This window comes from Salminus brasiliensis, chromosome 1 (genome assembly GCF_030463535.1).
Source record: "Salminus brasiliensis chromosome 1, fSalBra1.hap2, whole genome shotgun sequence".
In the NCBI taxonomy this organism is placed as follows: domain Eukaryota; kingdom Metazoa; phylum Chordata; class Actinopteri; order Characiformes; family Bryconidae; genus Salminus; species Salminus brasiliensis.
The window spans coordinates 81,954,850-81,980,013 of record NC_132878.1 but is presented as its reverse complement, the minus strand read 5'-3'; the positions used below and the strand labels follow the sequence as shown (position 1 = coordinate 81,980,013).

General features: G+C 40.0%; 1 protein-coding gene across 1 annotated transcript in view; it reads left to right on the top strand.

Moving 5' to 3' along the window:
* fam49bb (family with sequence similarity 49 member Bb) overlaps nt 1–25,164 on the top strand; it is a 68,126-nt gene that overhangs the window by 16,638 nt on the left and 26,324 nt on the right. The window contains exon 2 of the mRNA XM_072691009.1: nt 5,439–5,523. The gene's annotated coding sequence lies outside the window, so the exon portion shown is untranslated. The remainder of the gene's footprint in view (nt 1–5,438; nt 5,524–25,164) is intronic.

Genomic DNA, 25,164 nt, shown 5'->3' with positions numbered 1-25,164 from the left:
CACTGTACCACAAAACGACTCTCTTCAACATGACTAGGACTGAAATGTGAGCTGGCTTCGCAATTAAATGGTGCTTTTTGTGAACTTGTGGGATTCCAGCTTTGCCCCATTGAGTCAAGTCACACCTTTTGTTAAAACCCTGCTGTTTGTCTTGATAGTAGAAGAGCCTAATCTATCTACATCTACGGCATGCTTTAGCATCGTCAGATATCCAGTTAACTAAACTAATGTTTAGCAACCTTGATGGCTCGATGGCCCACCATGGGTAAGTAGGGATGCACCGATCCGATATTAGGATCGGGTATCTGTCCCAATATTAAGAAAATTAGCTGGATCGGGTATCGGATAATTAGGCCGATCCATGGAACTGATCATTAAAAACAACAAAAAAAGGACAAATGGCAATTTGGTATCGGGTATCGACCGATATGCAAAGTTTATGTATCGCATTAGAACTGAAAAGGCCGGATCGGTGCATCCCTGTGGGTAACACTTACCTTTAAAGGTAATCCAACACTCTGGGAAGAGATACTCTGTCTAAAATGAGTCGATTAACCGTTGATGTATCTGCTGTAAATATGCCTACTCACCTCCTACTGCAGAGCCACAGTCATCTCTGGAGTTTTCTGAACCCTCACACGTTGGTGGGCACATCTGCATTCATTAGCCTGAACATCAGTTCTGTTAAACCAGTGAGACTGATGGGATGCATTGCTACAGCATAACAGAATACACATTTTTGAACGTTCTTTGTAATTTGACCATGTAACAGAGAGCTGTCAGCACTGAGTACATTTTGCAAAGGCTGAAGAGACAGAGCTGTAGGGCCGGCGGGGTTCGGCAGTGGGATACTTTGATTTAAGCAGTGTGTTACTCATGTAGCCCTGAGGAGCCTGTTCCCTTTTAGTGATCCCCCGTCCTCTGCTGCTTTAATGTATGGCCGTGACTTTACTGACTTAAAGGGCACACTAGAGGAAGATCTCTCCACATTACATTTATTCAAGATTTAGTCTTGATATAGACTGCATTGAAGTTTCCACTTGCGCTGAGCTTTGCTACGTTTTCAAAAGAGATTCTTATAGCGTAGCCACAGAGCAGAAGTACCCTTGGCCTCGCACATTTTGGTTTCTCTGCTCTAACACAGCTTTTTGGGCTTAGGAACTCAGGATCATTTTGTTTTATGGGCTGCCGTTTTTTATGAGCGACTGTTTACAGCAAAACGTGTGTCGACTAAATTCAAAAAGGGGAAATTGTGGGAATTGGCTCTGTGCTCTGACCCTAGGCATACAGAAGTAAGTGTGGTCACATGAAGATGTCATCCGGTGAGGTGAATGCCGTGTTGTCATCGCTGTGCCCTGGAAGCTGCACCAAATGTTTCTAAGGGAATATTTAATCAGAGGTTTTCGAATCACAACAAAAGTCCTTGTTATTTAGTAGAGCATACAGTGAGGCCTACAAGCCTGAGAGCACATTAACCCAGGCAGAAAAAACAACAAAGATTTAAAAGACTGAATCATTTAAATGAGGGACGTTTAAGAAAGTAAAACAAAGAATAAGTAATCCTCATTCACTTTTGGGTAAATATTCAGATTTAAGCAAGATTTTGACAGTGATGGAGTAAAGCGTTTAATAGATGTGTTTTTGATTCTTATCTCTTACATTGAAGCTCATGTTCAGACAACTCTTGGGTAGATTAGAGAGACTCATCTGAGGCTTTTGCACAAACTTGTGCCGTCCATAAAACTCAAGTGAATGTTGTCAATGAAGCAGAAGAGGACCAAACAAGGGACGGTACGCAAGTTGTTATGCTGATAATATCATGAGTGATGAAAAACACTTTAGAAAATCATGAAAAATATGGGCCTCAATGTATATGAACTACACAAACCGTAAACCTATATCTCTGTATCTCTCCATCATGTAGTTTTAAAAGTTACCATGTAAAGCAGGAGGTTTTGGCTCATTAGTTAAATGGGAAAAGTACACTGCTTGTGCTTCTAGGGTAATTTTCATACACTTCCTAATTCCGGTGTAATAGCTATAATGTTTTATTTAAAAGGGGAAGGGGATCATGTTTCATGGTGAAGCGTGGTTCAACTAGTCAGTTCTTTTCTAGCAGGTCACATGAGGCATGAGCCAGCACTTCACTGCACTGTTTCTGTCCAAATGACCGGAGTTAAATGGCAGCAAATTAAAATGTTTTGTCAGTGAAAGGAAATTCAAAGCAAAGACTCTGAAGATCACAGTATATCTTTTTGTCTAGCACACTATCAGCACTGATGTCTGCATGCTAAGATTGTAAAGTCACGGTTCAGGACGGGAACCTGAAGGCTGCTCCGAATGGGAGGAAGTGTTGCACAAGAGGAAGTGGCCAGAGCACCTCCCACTCTCCACCAGCTTTCTCTGTGCTTCAGCAGCCTCCTAGCAAGCCTCCTCAGTCCTTCAACTCTGAAATTAGATAGAGATTAGACTGCTGGTCTGATTTCTTTTCAAGCTGGATATCACCTAAAACATCTTGACTCCAGTTCAGGGGTTCAGAATGGTTCCAGGCAGGATTCCAGTGCTACTGCCCCAATCAGGCCCTTCTGCAGTGAAATGCTGAACCTGGAATGATGAATTCCTGTGGAACATATAGGTAGTAAATCTACTGTGCAGTGGTGTTACTAGAGATCACTGGGCTAGGTGCCTCCTTGATTGCTGTCGGATCATTGTGAAGCAGTGCTAGTGTAGGAAGTTGTGGATGTAACATGGGTATAAAGTAGGTAGATAAATAAGCAGTTGTTTGGTTGGGTGGAGTGGGACTGATAGAAAAAGTGCTGTGCGTGAGTGTGTGCTGTGTGTTGTGTGTGTATATAGGGAAAGACCAAAAAAGACAGTACAGAGAATTGAAATAGGGAAATGCTGTCTGCTGTCCCTCGAAAGGTCAAATGCTGATATTCTTGGATGCATTTCCTTCGCATCAGTTCAGTATAATGGCTAAATGATTGATGTGGTGGACAGGGTTTCACAGTGTGCTAAGGCTGCGGCAACGCAATTGATTACGTCGGTTAGCCGTTTCTTAATCGTCCAGTGTAGCTACCTTTAGCTCTTCTCGGTACCACAGGCTACGTGTCGTTTGTGCCTCTAAAACTCCAGTCAGAGCGTAGTCTTTTAGTCTCTTTAACCAATTATAGATCATGTGTGTTTAAGGTACCCTGCTTCTGAGCCACCCACAGCACAGGGTCATCAATTCCACAGCCCCTTGTGTTCTTTCGACAACAGATTATTAACAGATGTCAAATATGTATGGATACATTTGAGTCATTTTGTTAGGAAAAAGTTAACTTTTGCTGAAACTGCACTTGTTTTACTTAAAGAATGTACTTGTTTTACCAAAAAAAAGATTCCAAAAATAATGTAAAATCATTTTATGTTAGACTGTAAAACTTTTTTTAGTGTTCCTCCGGGAAGTGACTTAAATTTGGCATTGTTTTATTTATTTTGTTAGATCGTTAAACGTGTTGCACTTTATTATTTAATCTAATCTAATTAATGTAAAGCTGTTAACACTAGACGATTTTTATTACAGAATAGTGCCCTTAGGTTCATACTATGTGTTTAAGAAAAATTAAACACATAGTATGAAAAAGAAAATATTGCGATATTAAAGTTTTTTATTTTGGAAAAATGATTAGAATTCCTAACACACTCACATTACAGTAATCTAAAAATAAATTATTAGAGTAATCAACTAATCTAAAAATTAATCCCTACAGTGTGCAATAGGTCTCTTTGTTTGTTTTTTTTATATTAAATACGCAATATAAATCCTTTAACAGTTCCACTGAAAAATACATTTGCTCAAAAATATTTATTGGTAAAATTGTGGTCCTGGATCCTGATTCAGCAACTGTTTTCACACATTTAGGAAGCGGGATATGTAAGGCAACCAGGCGGTTGACTCACCCAGTCAGGGTAATTCTAGGCATAGACTAAGAGTATTACAGAACCGTCACTGTAAATCAAATAGAATACAGTCAAGTTTACTGTGGTAAATAGAGTAAAATGTAATATTTATAGCGATCTACCTATCTAGATAGCTGAAGTTAGTTAATGCAGTGTTCTTCCAATGAGCTAAGCAGGGGCTATGGCAGAAATAGAAAGAGCAGGTGACTTTGAAGATATGCCCGTCTGAAAGTAAAACACGTGCAGTTTAGTCTGGTGAGAAAACAGACGACATGTTCTTGTGCAGGAGTGATGCTGAGGTAATGTTAGAAACCAGTTCTGTTAAACCTAACTGAAAAAAATTTATCTGAGCTGTCACACACATTTTTCAGGAGAACATTGAGATATATTTTATTGTCAACCAAAATACAATTGTTAAGGAAGGTAGAACATTAACATGAAATTCAATCTTTTTTTCTTCACCAACAACTCATCAGTCGGCTTTCCATGTAGCTAGTAAATGTCTGAAGAGACGTGTCAGGACAATACATTTTTTTTTTATGGTTTTCAGACTGCAATATATATAATTTTACGACATTGCCATCCACTGGATATAATCAGTGCACTCTATTCAGTGAGGGGAAGTAAGGTCAAACAGTCGAGGATGTTGCAGAGTTTTTATTACGGCAAGTTTGCCTGTAAAAATAAATAAATAAAAAGGTATACTGTGTGGTTACAATGCCTATTAAAGGGTTAATGGAAATAAACTTATCATAAAACTTTTTATAATATATAGTCATGGTATATCGGCCAAATTTAGAGTTTACATGCAAAGATTGATGTCAGACAGTGGTTCAGTTTGTGTTGTGTTTAAACCCCTTAATGAAGAAAGACTTATTACTTACTGAGGTGTATTAATTAGTAACTACAGGGACTTCTGTACAAACTGGTGGGGCTATTCCTTGGCAAGAGATTTTTGTAATAACACTTTTGGCCTGCCGATGGGCCTTAGGCTTTTTAAGATAAGATAATCCTATATTAGTCCCACAGTGAGGAAATTCACAGTGTCACAGCAGCGAAGGGGTAGCAAGTTTAAAAAGTAGATACATTGGTAGTATATATAAAATATATGAAATTTAAATAATAAGTCATTTATATTGGGTTTATATTTATAATCCTTAGAGGCTAAACTCCATCCACTAGATGTCTTCAGATCCTGCTGTTCTGATTGCAAAAACGTTTTTTTTTTTTTTACTCAGATTCACAAAATATCACCTTGCTAACAGTATTAGAGTATGTCCCAATATATTGAATTGTAACTCCTGTATCATGAAGCAAATTGCCAAGTTCTTTCTAATACACAGCCTAGCTAATTCTATGACCTTTAAAAATCCAGATTTTATCCTTTGACCAAACTCTTGCGATTTTATTTAACAATAAGCCTGCTGCAGAGTTACCAGCTATCATCAGGGTTGCTGATCTTTATTTCTTTCTCTACTTCTCTCTCTTCTCAGAGGGCAAGACCCGTTGCAGGACCACAACCTCAGGCGAGTGCCTGGGTGGGCCTTCCTCCAGTTGCCTTCCTCGGCTAATCTGCTGGTAAGCACTTTCACTCCTGAACTTCAAACCATACAGATGCACAACAGCCTCTCAGATATCAGCATGGTTGGAACAAATCAGATCTATACTGTTGAGAAAGGAAAGAACTCCAGTGAAGGATCTTCCAGATACATATTTGTATTAACAGACCTCTGTTGTGCATCGTTTCACCTATGTCAGCTGTGTCAGCGTCGATATGTTGCTTCAAATGTCACTGAATCTTCTTAATCATTTACTGTTAAAAATAATAGAGACATGCTACAAGCAAGCTAACACTCCTGCACATTGAATTAATAAAGTAATTCATGAAAGTAAGTCTGCTACTAAACTGCAGCCTAATGATGCTTGTTTGCATGGAGTATTTTAGTGACGTTTGCAGTCTAATGGTGTCAGACAAAGTATGTTGCCTTGCATTAAGCAACCTTTAACTAATTAAATGGACTGTAAGCTTGATTTCAGCTATTGGAATTCATCTCGGATACAGGGGTTTTTGATTCTTTTATTTTATTTTTATGAATTTATTTAATGTTTAGCTTTCCTTGTATTACATTTATAGCACCTACCATTCACCATTCACTTATTAGCTTGTTTTTAATTGGTGCTTGGGTTGAACATGTATACAGAGAGCACTTAATTACAACATTAAAAAAACAATGGCAGCTAATTAACTACAAGCACGCACACTCTGGACGCTGCTTGAGAAGATTGGATAAGCTGGGTGAACTAGTCCAAAAGCAGGTAGCAGTTTCATAATATGTTAAACACAAAATCAAGTATTTAATCACCATAAGTTTAATGTTTGGGGGGGGGGGGGGGTTCTGATATCAGCACATGTTCAAAATTACACATACAGGATAGAAATATATATATAATAGATTATTAATTCAGTGGTGCTGAATGTTTCAAAATGTCTTAACACTTCCTGTTAGTCATCTTTGTTGACTACAGCTGGTAGCTCCTCTGTGCCCACAGGGGTTTGTTTGACAACACTCATGGAATTGACCAACACACAGTACTATGTGAAAGTCCGTGGAGCTCAGTGCAGATCTGAGGAGGGTGATTATAGATTTACACAATCAGGAATGTCACTTCCAGGTTCCAAGATAATTAATTGGCAAGGTCTGGAAGAAGACCCACGTGGTCACCGGCCTGAAAGGTACTGAAAGCTACAGAACCGCCAGTGTCACTGTCTACAGTCAAGAGTTTTACATTGCTGTGAGAGGCTGAGAGGCTATAGTTTGCAGCCGACCATATGGACAAAGAAAAAGTTGGTCACAATGATCAGAAGTATATTTGGAGGAATAAAGAATGAGGCATTCAACCCCAAGAACACTGTACCAGCGGTTAAGCATGGTGGTGGTAGCATCATGGGGCTGTTTTGCTGCCAGTAGAATAATTTGGACATGAAGAAGGACTACCTCAGAACTCTTCAGCATAACCTCAAACCATGAACTAGACGGTTGAAGCGTGGACGCAGTTGGGTGTTCCAACATGACAGTGACCCCAAACACACATCAAAAAAATTATTATTATTTTTTTTTTTTTTTTTTGGGTGCTCAAAAAATAAAACAGGCTAACAAGCCCTCCAAAAGTCCTGACCTGAATCCCATTAAAAACGTGTGTTTAAAAGTTGGACCAATTCTGCCTTAAATAGTGGTCAGAATTCTGCCAGAAGCTTGTTGATGCCGACCAAAAGCATCTGGTCAATGTGTGACTTGCTAAGGGACATTTAACCAAATATAAGGTGTGCTGTATGGATAATGTGTATAATTTTGAGCCTGTGCTGAATTCAGAACCCCCACAAACACTTAAACCTGTACACCAAATTCTTGTTTTTGTCTTTATTAAAGATGTATGCGGTACACTCACTCTGCCCTAGAAAAGAAAGGCAGTTCCAATAAATAATTGAAAGCTCAGTATTGCCATGCCAGACCACACCTATATGACTGGGCATCACTTGCACCTGACTTTTTTTTTTTTTTTTTTTTTCTGTTGGTTTTCTTTATCATAAGCCTTTTCTTCCTCTAGCTTTCCCATCATACTTTCCTTGCACTGCTAAAACTAAACAGCTTGCCTTGCACTTTTCTTTCCCCATCAGGGCTTGAGATGTGCTCTGCAGTTGTGTAATGGTGCCGGTACGGAAGCGAACAGTTTTTCTGGAGCGCAAAGTGGACTTGAGTAATGTGGCCACTGCTGCTTCCTGTTCTCTCTGCTGGTTGTTGCTTATGTAACCATAAGGTCAAAAGTCAAAAGACATAGCCCAGTGATATTAAACGGCAGGCATGTCTTAATTCCATTTGTCCTGGATGTGGTTGAAAAGGCTTTTTTAATTACCTCTGTGTGTAGCAGGCTTTTAGAGTTTTTTCCCCTCTGCATACTGTTGCATCATTATTTTGAAAAGGTTCAGGTTTAGAAAACCTTTAAAATAAATAAAAAAATGATCATTGTTCATTCTTAAAATATGGGCATAGCTAGAGGAGCAAACCGAGGCAAGCGCCACCTCGTCATCCTCATCGAGCCTCGTGAAGTGCGTGCTTAGGCGTGTTTGGTGTCTGTTTAAACAGTCGTGTTTTGCCCTCATCTGTACCTGCTTGAATGCACATATTTGTTGTCATGTCTGAAGTTCATACTGCTCGCTAAAGGCGTCGTGTTGAAGCATGAACGATGTCTCTGCCTGCTAGGTGTGTTCTTTAGACACTAGTCTTTTGGCTCTGAATCAGCACCTCCCATATTACTCCCATAAAAAAAAGTTATTGTTAATGTTAGGCTAAACTTGCTACGTGATTACCCCACTTTCAGCACTAATAGATAATAACCATCTCTCACATTAAGATAGGGCCTCATCCTTGGAAAAAACGTCTAGCCTGCCTAACAAGAACTCACCGAAGAACTCACCAAAGATCTCACCAGAACACGCCCATAAGAACTTGCTTCCCCTATTTTATATTGATTCACCACTTTCATCCTGCAGAATCGGCAGCTTGCAGTGCCCTCAGCAGTAACCCATACCCACTAGTAGTAAACAAAGAAGCTCTGTGAGCTGGACACTAAGTGTGTTTTGCTTCAGTGCTTTTATTAATGGTGATATATCATTTGACCATCTCATGAAGTAGGCAAAGACCTCATATTAGTTAATAATTGATGAGCATTTGTTTTTGTTGTGTTTAATAATATCATTTAATAAGCCTACCATCAAGCTTTAAATTAGGTATAGGTGTGGGTTTTTTTTGTTAGTTTTTTTTATGTCGAAGTTCAAGAAACTTTTGTTGTTGGGCGGTACAATGATAATCCCGTATACCGTGGTATTTAAAATTATGACTGTCCCTCCAAATAAGGATGGTAGTTCAAAATTCCGACATTTGTCGTGTCAAATTTAGAAAAAAAAATGTTGAGAAATGTTGTGAAATTTCAGATCTGCTTCTGTCTAGTTCTCGACCAGAGTAGCTAGATAAATTGTTCATGTGCATTTCAGAGGGCCGCAGGGTGGGGGCGCTGTGGGAGCTCACTAGATTTTAGAGATTAGCGTTCCGAGTGACACACACACAGCGCTCGAACCTGGATGAAGCAGTCTGCTAAATGTGCCAAGAAAAACAGTCTGAAACACTCCTAAGATCATTCACACGACTTTGCGCTCTCAGATAAGAGACATTATCCTCTAAACATGTGTGATTTGAGCCTCCGTTAGCTGGAACACAGTCTGTGCTGTGGTGTTTAGCCTGCTAGCTTCTCTAAGCTTGGATAGCCGGTGTTGTGACGCATCCTTTCCCCCCGACTGTTCCATTGGTTAAAATCAAGCATGTGATTAATTGCCCATCTTCAGGTATAGGTAAAAGTAAAGGTGCACGTATTTGTCACTGTACAGCGAAATGTGTCCGCATTTAACCCATCTGTGGTAGTGAACACACAGTAGTGAACTAGGGGCAGTGAGTACACACACACCCAGAGCGGTGGGCAGCCAACTCCAGGGCCCGGGGAGCAGAGAGGGTAAAGGCCCTTACTCAAGGGCCCAACAGTGGCAGCTTGCTGAGCCCGGGTATCACACCCACAACCCTGTTATTGATAGCCCGGCGCTCTAACCGCTGAGCCACCACTGCCCACTATCATGCAGCGATCATACTAATATGCCAGAGTAAAATCTATGGAAAGATAATTACTGATCATTACTGAGAAGGTTTTATCTCGATAGAGCGTTGCTGTTTATTTATTTTCTTATTTATTAAATGTGAATCACATGTTGCTACGCTGGCATATAAAGGTAATAACAACAGGTAAAGCTAGCTATCGTGCACTTGCTGTCCGCTATGGAGCTAGCCAGTTTCTTTAGCGTGTGTTAGCTTGCTAACAAATATTAGCAAAAGTTATTTACATCCTATTCCCCTGACACATCATCTCTCCTGACTGTTCCATTGGGTGAAATTGTCCACATGCCCATTTACGATTGAAATAAATGGAAATATACTTTTTTATTCCTTTTTTTTTCCTGACAGTGTTGTTGTTTATCTTTTTATTAAAATGGAAACCACATATTACCAAATTCAGTTGCTCCCTTTGCAAAATACAGCATGAAATATGTCCTAGTAAGCAGTTGCTTTAGGCCCTAAATTGTCCTAGGATGTGTCATGACACCAGCAATGAGTCCGAACGCGCCAGAATCTGTCTAATTTCGCCTGTCTGTTACTCCAACACCATTTGTGTTTATCACCGGTACTCCTGTCAGTCAACAGCAGCTGCACTGAGCTGTCTGATAAATGCTAGCTTAGCAAGCTAGGCTACAGAATTAACACCCAGGGCGATAAAAAACCCCTAAAAATTCAGCTTTCTGTCCTTTCAGCACCCGTCTGAGTCATTCCTGTCTAAATGCTTCTAAGTGGGGTTTTGTCAGCCAGAATCACAAGTGTTCTTTGGTAAACAGACGGTCATGCTAACTAAGCTAAAGCTGACCTCCTAATCTCATCACAGTCAGCTTATAGCACACGAACCGTTAGTTATAAGCTATTAAAGTAGAAGAGAACAGTACTTTTGTTCAATGCAGTATTTTGCAGCAGACATTTCCTGCAAAAGTGTGCAAGGAGGTGCAGTCGGGGTGTGTTTCAGTTGAGGTAGGAGTGAGTTCAGTTCAGTCCAGAAGCCGAGTAGGCCCAAATGCTCCAGCAACTTCTGCCAGAAGGGAGAGGGACCCCGATGAGCGTCTCAGCTGCTCTTACTATGCACAGACGTTGCAATATCCAGTTTAGACAGTGATGCAGATGATCAGGATGCTCTCAGCATGACCCTCTGTAGAACATGGTGAGGATGAAGGGTTCTATCTGAGCTTTCCATAGTCCAAGAAGGAGGTAGAGATGTTGCTGGGCTCTTTTTTGGAAAGGATGCTGGTGGGGATGAGGGACCAGGTGAGGATCTCCACAATGTGAACACAACCACTGATGTTTGGTGAGGGGTGATCATCTAACACTATAAGTGAAGTCTAAGCCAACCTGGGCTTTGATTCAGTGACTCTTTAGGATGTCTTGTTTGCGTGTGATCTGTGGTGTGTTGTAGTGTTTGCAATAACTGGGAACTATTTACTGGGAATCTCTTTCTATGGTATTGAAAATGGTACAGAATATTTATGCTTTTTTACAACACCCCTGGTTTGGGAGAAGATGTGGCATTAGAATACTGTTGTTTACCATGAACAGTCATTAACAGTATATGCAGCACTTACTGTGTCACTTTTTTCAGCTATTCCTGTCCTAAAAACTTCTGGTTTGGTACCGGCTACAGGTTGGAGACCTAATCCTGCGCTAATCCAAATGGCCAGATGAGGGGTCTTCAGCCTGTAGTTTATGAACCACTAGGAGTTGGTACCATGTCCCCCGGTAAGCTCCTGGCATGGTACCAGTTCAGAGTGGTTCATATACTACAGGTTGGAGACCCCTTATCTTAATAGGAGCTTTTTCTGAGCTCATATTTTAAACCTAGTAACAACACCACCTTGAAAAGATGGCATTGCTGCCCCCATCTGGTGAGGATGTATAAGCATTATACTGGCAAATTTTTGGTTTGGCAATTCTTGGATGGGTAGTTACATTGTGTTTAAAATGAGCTCAGGTTCAGTAGTGCTCTACATAACCACAGGTGCATGATTAAAGAAAAAATGCAGTGGTCTTGTATAGAAACTTGATACCTCAAGGAACCATGTGATTGTAGAAATGGTCTTTTGTCTGATTATATATTTCTTCCATTCTCTAATTAGTTGTCTGTAGAATGGTAAAACTGCTTTCATGGAAATAGAAGTGCAAGAACTAAACATCCAACATAAGTACCTGAATTTGTACCTAGGGCTGGGCGATATGGTAAAAATATTATATCACGATATTTAAAGACATTTTTCACGATACACAATATCACAATACATGTAATCACAGAATAAATACATCAGCAGTAACAGATTCTTAAAAACTACTATTTACATACCCTCCCATACTGAATACAGTGATTTTTATACAACATCTGCTGCTCTTCATCTAATTAAACCAGTCTAATTACACTGTAATGACACCTAACAATATGCTCGACATGCTTACAAAGCATTTTGTGTATCACGATAACAAAATGTATCACAATACTATAAAATATCGGCATATTGCCCAGCTCTACTTATACCGCACTCCTGTGGCTGAATGCAAGTAAATACTTACAGCAGTGTTCCAGTGTGCCTTTTATACGTGGCCCAGTCATTCCAAGCCAACGTAATATAGAGCTTCACATGTGTTTGTCATCATTCAGGTGTGTTTCACTATTTTGTTGGTGTAGATAGGCTTTTTTTTTTCGTAGTGCTGTTCAACCAACTCTAACTAGGCTTTCCTAACCATTGGTTTGCAGCTTGCAGCGTAGCCTCTGTATTTCTGTTCATGGAGTCTTTGGGTAAGCCCAAAGACACACAGTAAAAGCTCACTCCAAAGCTAACCAAAAGCCCAGAATCGAGTCTGGATGCTTACACCTGCACTGAGGAAGCAGTTAAACATGCCTGAGGAAGTCTTATATCTCAAACATTGTGGTGTCTTTAAATAGGAGGGCTGTGTTTAGTGCAGAGGTAAATACAAACGTTCTAGACATTAAGGATGGTGCTGCAGACGTGACTAGTCTATTAAACTATTAACCTGTTCCTACTCTCTTCCACTCTGATCAGAGGCAAAAATGTAGCGTGTATCACTACTAATCACTAAAGTAGATCGGTTATTAAGTGTTTTCTCTTCAAATGCTGTTCTGGCTTGTGGTTAGAGGTGTAATGAAACACTTAACTCCACGATTGCGTTTTATTCACGATGCTGGGTTCAGGATTCAATATTCTTCCAAACTAAATTTGAATGAAGAAAAATGCTGACCATATTCATTTCCTATGTAATCTACAAATGAGACTACAGCTGGAAGTCTTTAGGCAACACTTGTGCCCTCCTTGGGACGACTGAAGAGAAGAGTCCACAATTGAGATCCAATGATGGAGTAAAGGGTGGGAATCTCACAGTTGCTGATGCACATGAGCCTGAAGTCAGTCATTGTGAAATTAGGATCTTATTCAGGAACACCTCACTGAAGGGTTGGGTTTCACATTGTGTTCAGTGTACGATCATATTCATTTTTTTGCCAAGGCCAGTAACCCTGGAGGGCGACTATGCCTGCCAAAACACAGCCACATGCTTTCATAGACTGAGAACGCCTCTGGGCTTTTACGGTCTGCTCATAAACGAGTTAATTTGGATATTTACGGGCGATGGTACCAACCTACTAGCAGAAGTGTAAACCTCATATCTGTAACTTTTAGTACACTCCTTTTCTACATCATTGGAACACATTAGCTGCACTTGCTGTGTAAAAATGAAGGCTTAACTGACCAATATAAATTAACCTACATTAAGAAAAATGGTACATTCTGTCAGCATTTTTATTCCAACAACTTACAACAGTAACAATATATATATATATATATATATAGTACAAAATATGATATGGTCCCAGGCAACTATGTAAGGTTTTTGCTCCCTGGTTGAGTTATATGTAGTCAATAATAATGATGATAATAATAATAATAATAATAATAATAATAATAATCCTGATACATTAGATTTTGTAGTACAGTAAAGTCTTACAGCTTAAGGTGGGATGCCATAGAAAAAAAACTTTAGGTGGGTGGTCTTTCCATTCATGTAAATATTATATTACAGTGAACTTCCACATAGTGTAAATGGTCTAGGAGGAAACCTTAAAAAGAACATCTACATTATTTAAAGATTCTTCTAGTTCACAAATGACTTTTTGACACATGCTTCTTGGGGAAACCAAAAATGCTTTCTCGTTGGCTGTAATGGCTTATTCCTTTAAAAAGCTAGCAGTAAGTAATGCATTATATTATGTATGTGAGCTGTAAGAGCAAAATCAGGTGAGTTGCTGGTGGAACTGAACAACTTTGCACAGTGTCTGGAGTTCGCAGAGAAGTCAGCAACCAGACCTGTGGTCTTCTAACTGTAATATAATCATTTGACTGAAAGCGTCGCACTCTGACTACTGACTGCCTGATTGGGTCATCTGTGATTATTTTACTACTGTGTGTTTTACAAACACTTTTCTCTGACAGATCTGCCTGGTGTCAGGTGAAAATAAGTGTATGGTAGAATCTAGACAACAGGTGGCGCCATTAGCCAAGTGATGTGACTTCTAGAGTGCAGGGATGGCATTTGGAGTGGTCACTAATTAAACATACTGCACCTACGCTGTGCATTTCCCTCCTGATACACTGTCTGAGTATGTTCTGGTTGGGGGAAACGTATAAACTATAAAAATAGTTTTCACACATAGTTTAATAAGAGGCTCTTTTTTTGCCTCTTTTGTTTTTAAATATCAGATGATACCAATCCAGTATTGTCTTCTTCAAAAACAAATAGGCTTTAGAAATAGACAGCTAACAAAATGGCATCACGCAGTGTGTGTTGTTTCAGACTAGATTTTCTACAGGATTGGATGGGCATCATTCTCTTGTCCTTTCGATATCCCAACTAGCATTTTCTGCTGCTATTGTTATGGGGACGATACCCATCAAATACCAATACTCAGCCTTATCACTTACCTCAGATGCAGTCGATTAGCCAAGACCTGTTGAATATCTGACATGCTTCTTTAGTTTATAACCAGAGAGGCTAGGAGGATATTGTTAACACTGGAGTTGGACTGTCACCATTCTCATCATTTGTAAATGCACAGCCCAAATCTTTATTTACTTCAAAAGCCAGTCACAACTCTACATAAAAAAGTTTAAACTAAAGATTCAATAAAAGACTTGGAGAGTAAAACGGTTTCTATTGAACAGAAATTTTATTAACTAAAGTAAATCACACTGTATTCAAAACCACACCAATCTGTCTGCAAAATAAGATCTGGGTGGGTTTTGAGCGGGATGATATGTTTTTGGTGTGTATTTATGAAGACTTAAACTAAGGCTTAAACTAAGGTTAAGTCTGGTGCGTGATAGCAGTGGTAGCCTAGAGACACCCATGGTAAAGAAGAAATCCGTCCTGGCTGATCGACTGCACCTGGGGTCCATGATCAATCCTGTTGATTTCATTTTTCGCCAAACTCTTCCTTTAAGATGAGAATCTAAAGTAGGCAAGCATACTCAAGCTAAACATTCTTCAGCACCACAGGAAGACAAAAACGCCAACACCACCACACAGTGTGAGGATGTGCTATTTCAGGCTGGAGTTGTTAGAAGATTGGGTTGGATTCACTGGTTGTATTTCCCGAATATTTTCCATCATTGACTTCAATTTTTTTAACAGTGACTTGGACAGTCGTTTTGACAGATTACTACACTGAGGGCGATTTTACCATAAATGTAAGTCATTCACATACCGTTGCAAAATGAAATATCTTATGATTTTAAAAAATGACCATTTAAATACCAGGTAATAATTGATTAGGACAGATTCCCCTGTCAGTCAGAATGATCTAATGCATAATGCATAATGGTTTGTTTACCCTCCGTTATCCAATCTAGTGTGTTCTGCTGGTATTGGTCAGTACCCATCAATGCCGATATGCCACCTTTTTTAATATGAGATAAAAAAAATATCTAAAAAATAGGAGCAGGATTATAGTTATAGTTATAGTTAATTAGAGTATTGCACTTAGTCCTATACACGGCTTTGTCCGTTGTAAATGACCTTTGAAGCAATGAAGTAAGACAGTGTGGAATATCCATATACAGCGGCTAGTGTATTTAGTGTGGTCGTATGAGGCATCTCTAAAGCATGAGGTATATTTGAATGAGGCTTTGTGACTCATGTAGCTGGTCACAGTGGCGCATGTGGATGTACACTCTGAAGGGAGGGGAAGGATTATTTAAACATTAAGTGAGTTTGTTCCCCTTTCATTTAGCCTGGGTCGTATGCTCACAGTCTACTCATTTACTCCACTGCAGACTGTATATCCGGACTGGAGTTTTCCGAACCTCATGGCAGCGTCTAGTAAAAGGGTCAAATAAAAATGTGTGTGGTAAATGTGCAGGATGTGCAGTCTTGAAGCAGCAGCTACGACAGTTTAGAGCTTTCCTTGATTTAACACCCCTGATTTACTCACCAAGCTTTAGTGAGTCCACCACAGCAGTAAACACACAACTTTGCAGTGATGTGACCCTCCGGAACCTGACTTTGAAGCTCCCTACTATACGGTTACGCTTCAGATACCTGCACTATCCCTTTGACCTCTAAAACTGAAAGTATTTGTAGATGATGCCTCAGAGACAGGGAGTGGCACCTTGTGCATTTCGCCACCCAGCCGGACACCAGAGGGCGCTCCGTGCGTTAGAAATGCTCCCGATCCTCTTAGCACAAATCCTCTGCGTGCCAAATGCAGCACCAAAAAACCCTCTGATGGTGCCCCACCCTTAGCGCAGAAGCGCAAACTCCAGGAGGGTCTGTGATCACATGCAGTGTAGGGGTTGACTGACCCCTTAATGTAAAGAGAATTCTGTACGATGGCTGTTAGGTGGGTCCCAGGGATGTGTCAGAGTTGGTCAAAAGGTCAAGGGGATACGGAGGCTGCCTAAGATTTTCCTGGCAGACTAAGGTAGACTTAAAGAACAACCTAAATCTTACATTTGTAAATGTGTGTATGCATGCATGTTGTACATTGCTTGTGCAAGAGCTCAGTTTTGCAGTTTTTTTACCTGAAAGAGCAAAAGGTGAAGCTTTATGGGTGACCTTAAATTCTTGTCACAAGTTATCCTCAGCCTTAGTCTTATTACACATTTACATCCTCAAATTCTTCTTACACATGAGCTAAAACTTTAACAATTTATTACATGTTATCCTTATGATAAAATTCTTATTACACACAACAATATCCTTACATTTGTCCTACATTTTTAAGTTCTGACCATACATGTCTCACATCTACCTTAGTGTTATTATACATCACCTACATGCTTCAATTCTTATTACACATTAACTACAAGCTTCAATTCTAATTACACATCACCTTCAGCCTTCCATTCTTATTACACATCACCTACAGCCTTCAATTCTTATTACACATTAACCTTGAAACCTTGACATTTCTTATTACACAACAGTATCCTTACTTTCTTACTACATTACTTATCATACCATACATGTCACACATCTACCTTAGTGTTATTACACATCACCTACAGCCTTCAATTCTTATTACACATCACCTACATCCCTCAAATCTTATTACACATTAACTACATCCTTCAATTCTTATTACACATTAACTACATCCTTCAATTCTTATTACACATTAACTACATGCTTCAATTCTTATTACACCACCTACATCCTTTAATACTTATTCCACATTAACTGCAAGCTTAATATCTTATTACACATCACCTACATCCTTCAATTCTTATTACACATTAACTACAAACTTAAATTCTTATTACACATCACCTACATCCTTCAATTCTTATTACACATTAACTACAAGCTTCAATTCTTATTACACATTAACTGCATCCCTCAATTCTTATTACACATCACCTACATCCTTCAATTCTTATTACACATTAACTACAAGCTTCAATTCTTATTACACATTAAGTGCGTCCCTCAATTCTTATTACACATTAACTACAAACTTCAATTCTTATTACACATCACCTACATCCTTCAATTCTTATTACACATTAACTACAAGCTTCAATTCTTATTACACATTAAGTGCATCCCTCAATTCTTATTACACATTAACTACAAACTTCAATTCTTATTACACATCACCTACATCCTTCAATTCTTATTACACATTAACTACAAGCTTCAATTCTTATTACACATTAACTGCATCCCTCAATTCTTATTACACATCACCTACATCCCTCAATTCTTATTACACATCACCTACATCCTTCAATTCTTATTACACATTAACTGCAAGCTTCAATTCTCTTTACACATTAACCTTGAAACCTTGAAAATTCTTACTACACAATATTCCTACATTCTTACTACACTACATTACTTATAATCATACCATAACTGGCACACATCTACCTTAGTGTTATTACACATTAGCTACAACCTCTAATGACCCTATTAAACATACCCACCCATAAATTATTATTACACATTACAACCTTAAACATTCTTGTTTAACATGCATTCCCTGCATGCTTGGAAAATGACTGCAAAAACTTTGAAAGCCTTTTATATATGCACTGTTTTCTTGAATGTTCTTATTACGTATTAAATACATATCATTGCTGTCACATCAAAGCTTTAACAGTTTTTATAGCACTTTTTTTTATCATTTGAAAACAACAGCTTACCCTTGCATAGTGTGAACACTGTCATTGTCTAGGTATAGACATGTGTGTGTCTGCATGTGTGTGTGTGTGTGTGTGAGGGCCACAGCCCCTCTTTAATCTGTATGCAGGGGTTGACCTCCCTATGCTGGTCCTGCACCAAATGCCTTCTCAGCATTGACCAGATTGTTGCAGTGCGAGGGCGAGCCACCGCCGCTCACTTCTCACACTCTTCAGCTGTGGCTTTTTCTTCTCCTCCATCCTTTAGATCCAGAAGAAGCTTCCAGTCAGATTGCACAGTCACATGAACATTTACAGTGTCAGTGTCAGGAGCTCTGCAAAGTGTAGAAAAATCCCACTGTAAACCACAGGCAACTTCTGTTTTGTAGTTTTTGAACGGCCCACCGCTTTTTTATTTATTTTTATTTTTTAAGAACACCTGGATCAGAGCGGTTCTGAAATCCAGATGGGAGTGAACAGTCAGTGGAAGTGTTGCGTGTTTCTTCATTAAACAGACTTTGAAGTGTTCGTACAGACTCTGCTTAAATGTTCTGCCCAATGCTTCAGGAAAAAAGGTGCCCTGTTTTTGGCTTATGATATCTGGTTGCCATGGTTTCGGGCTTTGACTGGGAGAGATACGGTGCGAACTAAGAGGTCCCATTGTAGGAGAGATTATCCAAAATCCCGCTCTGAACCCTGCCTATTAGATCACCCTATGCACCACCCACTCATTTCCAGCACGCTGCTCTGTAATAAAGATGATTTGCTGCAGGTTTGATCCACTTTCAGATATTAGTAGATGAAATGAAAGATCCCTGTAGCTGATGCGTTGCTAAGGAGCTTGGGTAATTAGTCATTATGGTTAAATCTGTCTGTTTTGGAGGCTTTGAAGGGACTTGACCGCTCTGTTGTTGTTTTTGTTTTTTTTCCGGCAGCACGAGCTATTGACGCTTAGAGGTTTAGCTGTTTGATTGGACGAGCCGTTTTGTTTTGATCCCCCACACCCTGCCTTTTTTTTAGATGGCATTAGAGAGAAAGGGAGGAGCCATAAATCACAAACACACTGAAAGCCCCTCCCCTTATCCATCACCCCCCTTCCTGCTTTAACTGGGTGGGGTCATGCGGTTCATGGGTGTGGTGCATGGCGGTTTTTCCTTTTTTTTTTTTTTTTTTTTTTTTTTTTTCTCCCCCAAGATCGAGGGGGACGATTTTCTGCATTTTCTGCCTGTCTGATTGGACGAGTGTCATGGGGTCTGGGGTGCAAACCCGGCGCGCGCCACTTGGCTAATATGATGTGGCGGCGCACCCCAGGAAATCTAGGTCAAGTTTGGAACTGCCTGCCACGCTGCTGCTGAGGATGCTGCTGCTGCTGAGGATGCTGAGGATGCTATTGCAGACTGACATCACACACATACATACATACACTCACACACACCCTTACAAATACATGCAGCATTATAAATAATATGCGATATAGACATGTTTACAGACCAGAGAGCACACATGAGGCATGTACACTGCAGTATATTGACTCCATTATCATGTATCTGTAATGTAAGGCCTTGTTGGAATATCATGATGAGTTTTGGTCTCCAGCTAAAAAAACAAAAACACAAAAACAAACAAACAAAAAAACCCACTTCCAGTGGACTCATGGAACTGTGGACTGACTGCACACTGGTAAACAAACACAGTGTACACACCCACTCACTCCAAGGCCGCTGGCCTCAGGGCAGTGGGTCAGTTGGCCGTTCCCAAGAGAGAGAGAGAAAGTTAGAGTAATGCAGAGACTTTGTTTGTGCAACTCAAAAGAACAGAAATTCCCAGATGACTACAATAATTAATTAAGCTTCAAAGGAAGCCTAATGTGGAGAACCAGAGTCCAGAAGTGGTCTGTTTAGAAGAGAGTTTCTTATTTTTCATCTCAGTGCAGTGGTCCCTTAAAAAAAAGGCACTTCAGATGGTTTCTGGAGCGATGCCATAGAAGAACCCTGGGATAGGGACCCTTTTGGTCCTATGAAGAACTGTGTTTGTAGATATTTGAGAGTGTGAAGACGCTTTAAATCTGTAAAAAAATCTGTACATCAAGTGACTGCTCATGCTCACACACATTATAGACATGGTTCGTCTATGGAATCACGGAGTGTAGTACCAAGAACCGGCTACATTATAAATATATATATTCCACTTATATTTTAAATTCCAGCACATTAAATCATCAGTTCCCGGCTTGTAAACAAAGTTATTAAGAATGGTTTGATGTGAAAACCCAGGGGTTGCTATATCCACATCTACACTTCATAATGAGGAGGAAACCTGCTGCTGAGTTGTATGTGTGCTGTCAATTAATAATGCTAATACAGAGGCAGTAACTATTTTGCCTTAGAACACCCTGCATGTATCTTGCCGCCATAAATGGGTTTTAAAAATATGAATTAGGCCAAAACCTTTTCAGAGCTGTTATTGAACTGTCTCAGTCAACGTCTCAGTCAGGAAACAAATCCGTTAGATTTTATGTAAGAATTGTTAATGATGTCGCTTTTGGAGGCAATAAGTACTTTTGGACGTCTGGTTACACCACCACCACAGACGGTTCTGGAAGTTCCTCTAGAAGGAAGGATATTACACCAACCACTCTGAATGATCAGCATCTTAATCATGCACAACATTAGCTATGCACAGTAGTTTCTTCATCACATAGATCGCAGGGGATTGAGGTAAAGACAAAAACATAGAACCTTCTACATCATTCATGCCATCTGATCAAGACCCCGCCCTTCTTCCACAGGACCACATGCTCTTTGAGTTGCTGATTGTTCTGCTGCAAAACACCAGTCTTAACTTGTCAGGTAATTCTCCAGCCTTTTTATAAAAAAGTCAGGTGTGTTGTAGCAGAAAAACCACAAATGAAGGCAGAGCTTGTACCTTTGAGGGGTAGGGCTTGAGAACCTCAGCTTTAGCTTTTTGCATACAATGATATTGGCAGCTGTTGTAAAAGCTGTTGCAGTCACAGGCACAGATATATTTCTAGTTCAATTTCAGTTTTCACCCGTATTTATTTAGAGGCATCTCACTTATCTATCGCTCTCACTCCCTCGCCCTCTCTCTCCATTCCCTTCTGTCTCTTACGATGCTCCAGGAAGATGCTGATCTGCTCCATGGCTGGGCCCACGTGACTAAGAGAAATAGGGATAGGCAAGAAAGACTGTGTTGTTTTTTTCTTCACCCCCCCCCCCCCCCCCTCCCTTTTCCCCCTTCTTTCTGGCGCCGTAGAGCAAGCGTAGTATTTCTACAGGCACGTGGACTCCCATGCTGCAGTGCTGCAATAAAACGCCAGCGCTGCTCCCATTTCCCTCATGTTTTTTCCCCCCTCCTCTTTATTTAAAGAAGCAGGGATGCTGTTCCTAGACGGATTTCAGCATGTGGATCATGTGGATATTCCACAAGCGTGATGTTTGGGTGTTTACTACGAACACTGTTAAGAGTTGCGTAGTGTGACCCGACTATATAATGTATATAATTCCCCCCAACAAAAGCTCTGTATTAGCTTCACAGTTAGAAGTCACAGGAGCAGAGCTTTGCCCGTTTATGTATTACTGTTTTTTTTAAGTAGGTAAGTAGGTCAGTTTGTGTAGTTAGCCTCTGTAGCGGCTAATCTCCTAATCGAGCTGGAATGTGGGATATTCCAAACTCCTGAATCCGTCTCCTCCTCGTCGCCCCGCTGTTGTGTTAAGTCGGGAGTTTTTGGTGCATTACCTCATCGCCATTCATGTATTCACGCTCAGGCTTTTAAGTCGTACTACTGAACCAGCACCCACCCCCCCCATCACCCCAACACACACACACACACACTCCCTCCTTCTCCCTAAATCCCCCTCCCAAACTGTGCTCCCATTGGCTCCCAGCTCGGCGTGAGCCGCACCAGCTTTTTTTGGGCACCATGGATACAGTGGAATGTAGGAGAGCTCATCCTCCACCAATCGGAGAGCAGGAGCGAATCCGTAAGTTGCCCCGCGGCCTCAGACGATCCTCCATTGCCTCCCCCCACCTCCATCGTGCCATTGCTTCTGTGCTCCGGCACGCAATCTCTCAGTAGGGGGGTGCAGAGCGCAAACAGGCCACTTCAGGAGCCTCTCGATCAGTCAGAGCTCACACAGAGAAGCGCGGCCACCCTTGGGGACCACCGCGAAACCAGCCTGCGGTCTCAGTGCATCACAACACTGAAGCTCAACACTACAATCATCCTGTGTCCTGTTCTGCCTCTCCTCCTGTTCAGGACTGTTTAATGCTTCCAAGTTCTGCTCACCCAAAATCACTTCGTCATTTTTGGACACCCACACACTCATACTTTATCTCTCCTCATCCTAATATATTAAAAGTCGTTCTATGAAACTGGTACCATTTCTGCACCGCAGTTTTCAAGTGTTTCTCACCTCGGGCATAAAAGTCTTACTCAGCTGTAGAAGCTGGATTGCCAGTAAAATGTGATGGGATGGCATGGTGGATTGTAGCCTATAATAGTTGCTGTTCTTCTTGTGGTCATGTTCCTGACCTATCACACATACTAATCAATTTGAAATATCATTTGCTTTGCATTAATATTGCACATTGTTTGGGTTGAGCTTGAATCATCCTGCCTAACATGACAAAGCAACCAGACTTATTTTGTTACTGGCTGCTCCAAAGGTTTAATTGAGGTCACATCCACTTTATCATGTCATTTAAAGCAATAGTACATTGTTTATAGAAAAAAAAAAGTTAGTGTAATGGGGTGGTAAGTCATACAGAGGGTCAACTACAAATTGTAATATTTTTACAAAAATAATATTTTATTTTGAATTCATTTGTAAGTCTACTATTTAAGTTCTAAGTTATGAAGGTCAATTCTTTGTAAACTGGTCTCAACCATTGAAAATCAAAACAGGACCTGTGTCAGTTCTGAATTCTGTTGTTAGTTAATCTGATGTACGAGGCCTTCAGTCCAGCTCCTGAAGGCCTAACCAGTGGAAGAGCTTGCTTTACTTTCTTTACCAAGAAACAAAAATGACATTTTGTTTTGATTTCAGTTATCTTCTGTAAACACGGACACACACAAAATCCTGAAAATAAAGGTTTAATTAAAAAAAAGAGTTTGGTATTTTAATTATGTATTGGTGATATTATATTGATATACTTCCCCTTGGGAAATAGTATTTTATCATCCATCATGCTAACAAGAACACTTGAGCTTTGGGGACACACTTGGGCTCCTTTTTTGTGCGTAAAGCAGATGCAATGACACCCTTTTTTTGTATATTTTGTATTTTTTTATACACAAACTATCCTACTCTTCCATGTACAATAGAACAATAAAACTGTTATTACATCTCATTTTCCTACTTTATTAGTTTAAGCTCCCACTCAATCTCTTTAACTCATTACTAGCTCCAGTAGTTAGCCTACCGTTACTTGCTGGGTTCCTCATCTTTTATGATCTTATAAAATACTGCATTCTTATTTAAAACTCTATAAAATGTACAAAATAACCATCTTATCTGCAGATGTTTTTAAAAAGAAATAATAATAGAAAGGAAAACCATTGCACTAGTAAATGTGACCGTGTTTGTAGGCCAGTTCTCCTTGCCATGACCTCATTGCGGCCCAGCTTAACTGGTGTGTAGGATTGTGGGTAGGCACGCTAGGCAGAGGCTGGCACAGCCCTGGCACCGCTTGGCCTCAAATCTGTACTGGAAAGTGCAGAACCCTGCAGTTACTACAAGAGTGCTCTGCAGCAGAGTACAGTACAGGATCCTACTCGCACTCTGAACACTCACTCAGGCTAATTACAGCCGCAGCACATTAAATACCACTCCTGCCCAATTCCAGGACAAGTGATGAACTGTCAGTGGTCTCTGTAGCCTAAAAAAAAAACACTTTCAATTTGGAATAGTTTTGAGTCTGCATTTTTAAGCCATCCATTTGCAAACTGTCTCCAATTTCCTTGGTGTCTTATTTATTCCCTTCTGGTCTTTCTCTCTGACCATAATCTCAGCTTCAGATGCCATGTGAGCAACACAGTTGAGCTTGTAGCGAAATCCTGTTTCCCATGGGTTAGACGTCTTTGTGGGAACTACAAGCATGTGAAGCATGTCTGTTGGTAAAGGTCAACAGTCAACAGTATGACTGTTATATGAAGTACAATTGTTTTACATTATCAGTCGTTGATGATTACACTACAAGTTACTTTGCAGCACAACAGCTCACTCAAACAGCTTTGTATGAATGTGCCATCTTTTTTGAAAGGTTGGCATTTTGAAGATTGAAGATGAGGTTATTGTGCAACAGCATTGGATTTCTGTCATTACTGTCTGTGGCTAACTATGCCTAACATGTCCCAACCATTGAAAATCAAAACAAGATTCCTGTGTCATTTCTTAATTCTGTTGTTAGTTAATCTGATGTGCAAGGCCTTCAGTCCTGCTCCTGAAGGCCTAACCAGTGGAAGAGCTTGCTTTTTTAATTCAGACTAAAACCTAATGATAACAAAAATACCAAAGTTTAATTTATCAGAGGTTTAAAAGAACAAGCTTAATGGTTCTAAGAAATAAAAATAAGCTAAACATCTTTAGTAGAAGACATACAAGGCTCAGAGGCACCACCTTTGATACCAAATAGTAAATTCTTAGATGAGTTCATCTGCCTATATGTGTATATTACTGTGCAAAAGTTTTAAGCACCCACAAAATAGAATAGAGTCACACAGCTACGTATCTGGGCAGTAAATGTGTATTTATTGTGCAAATATATATATAAAAAAAACACTTTCAGAACTATATATACACAACAACTGGTTTGGTTAA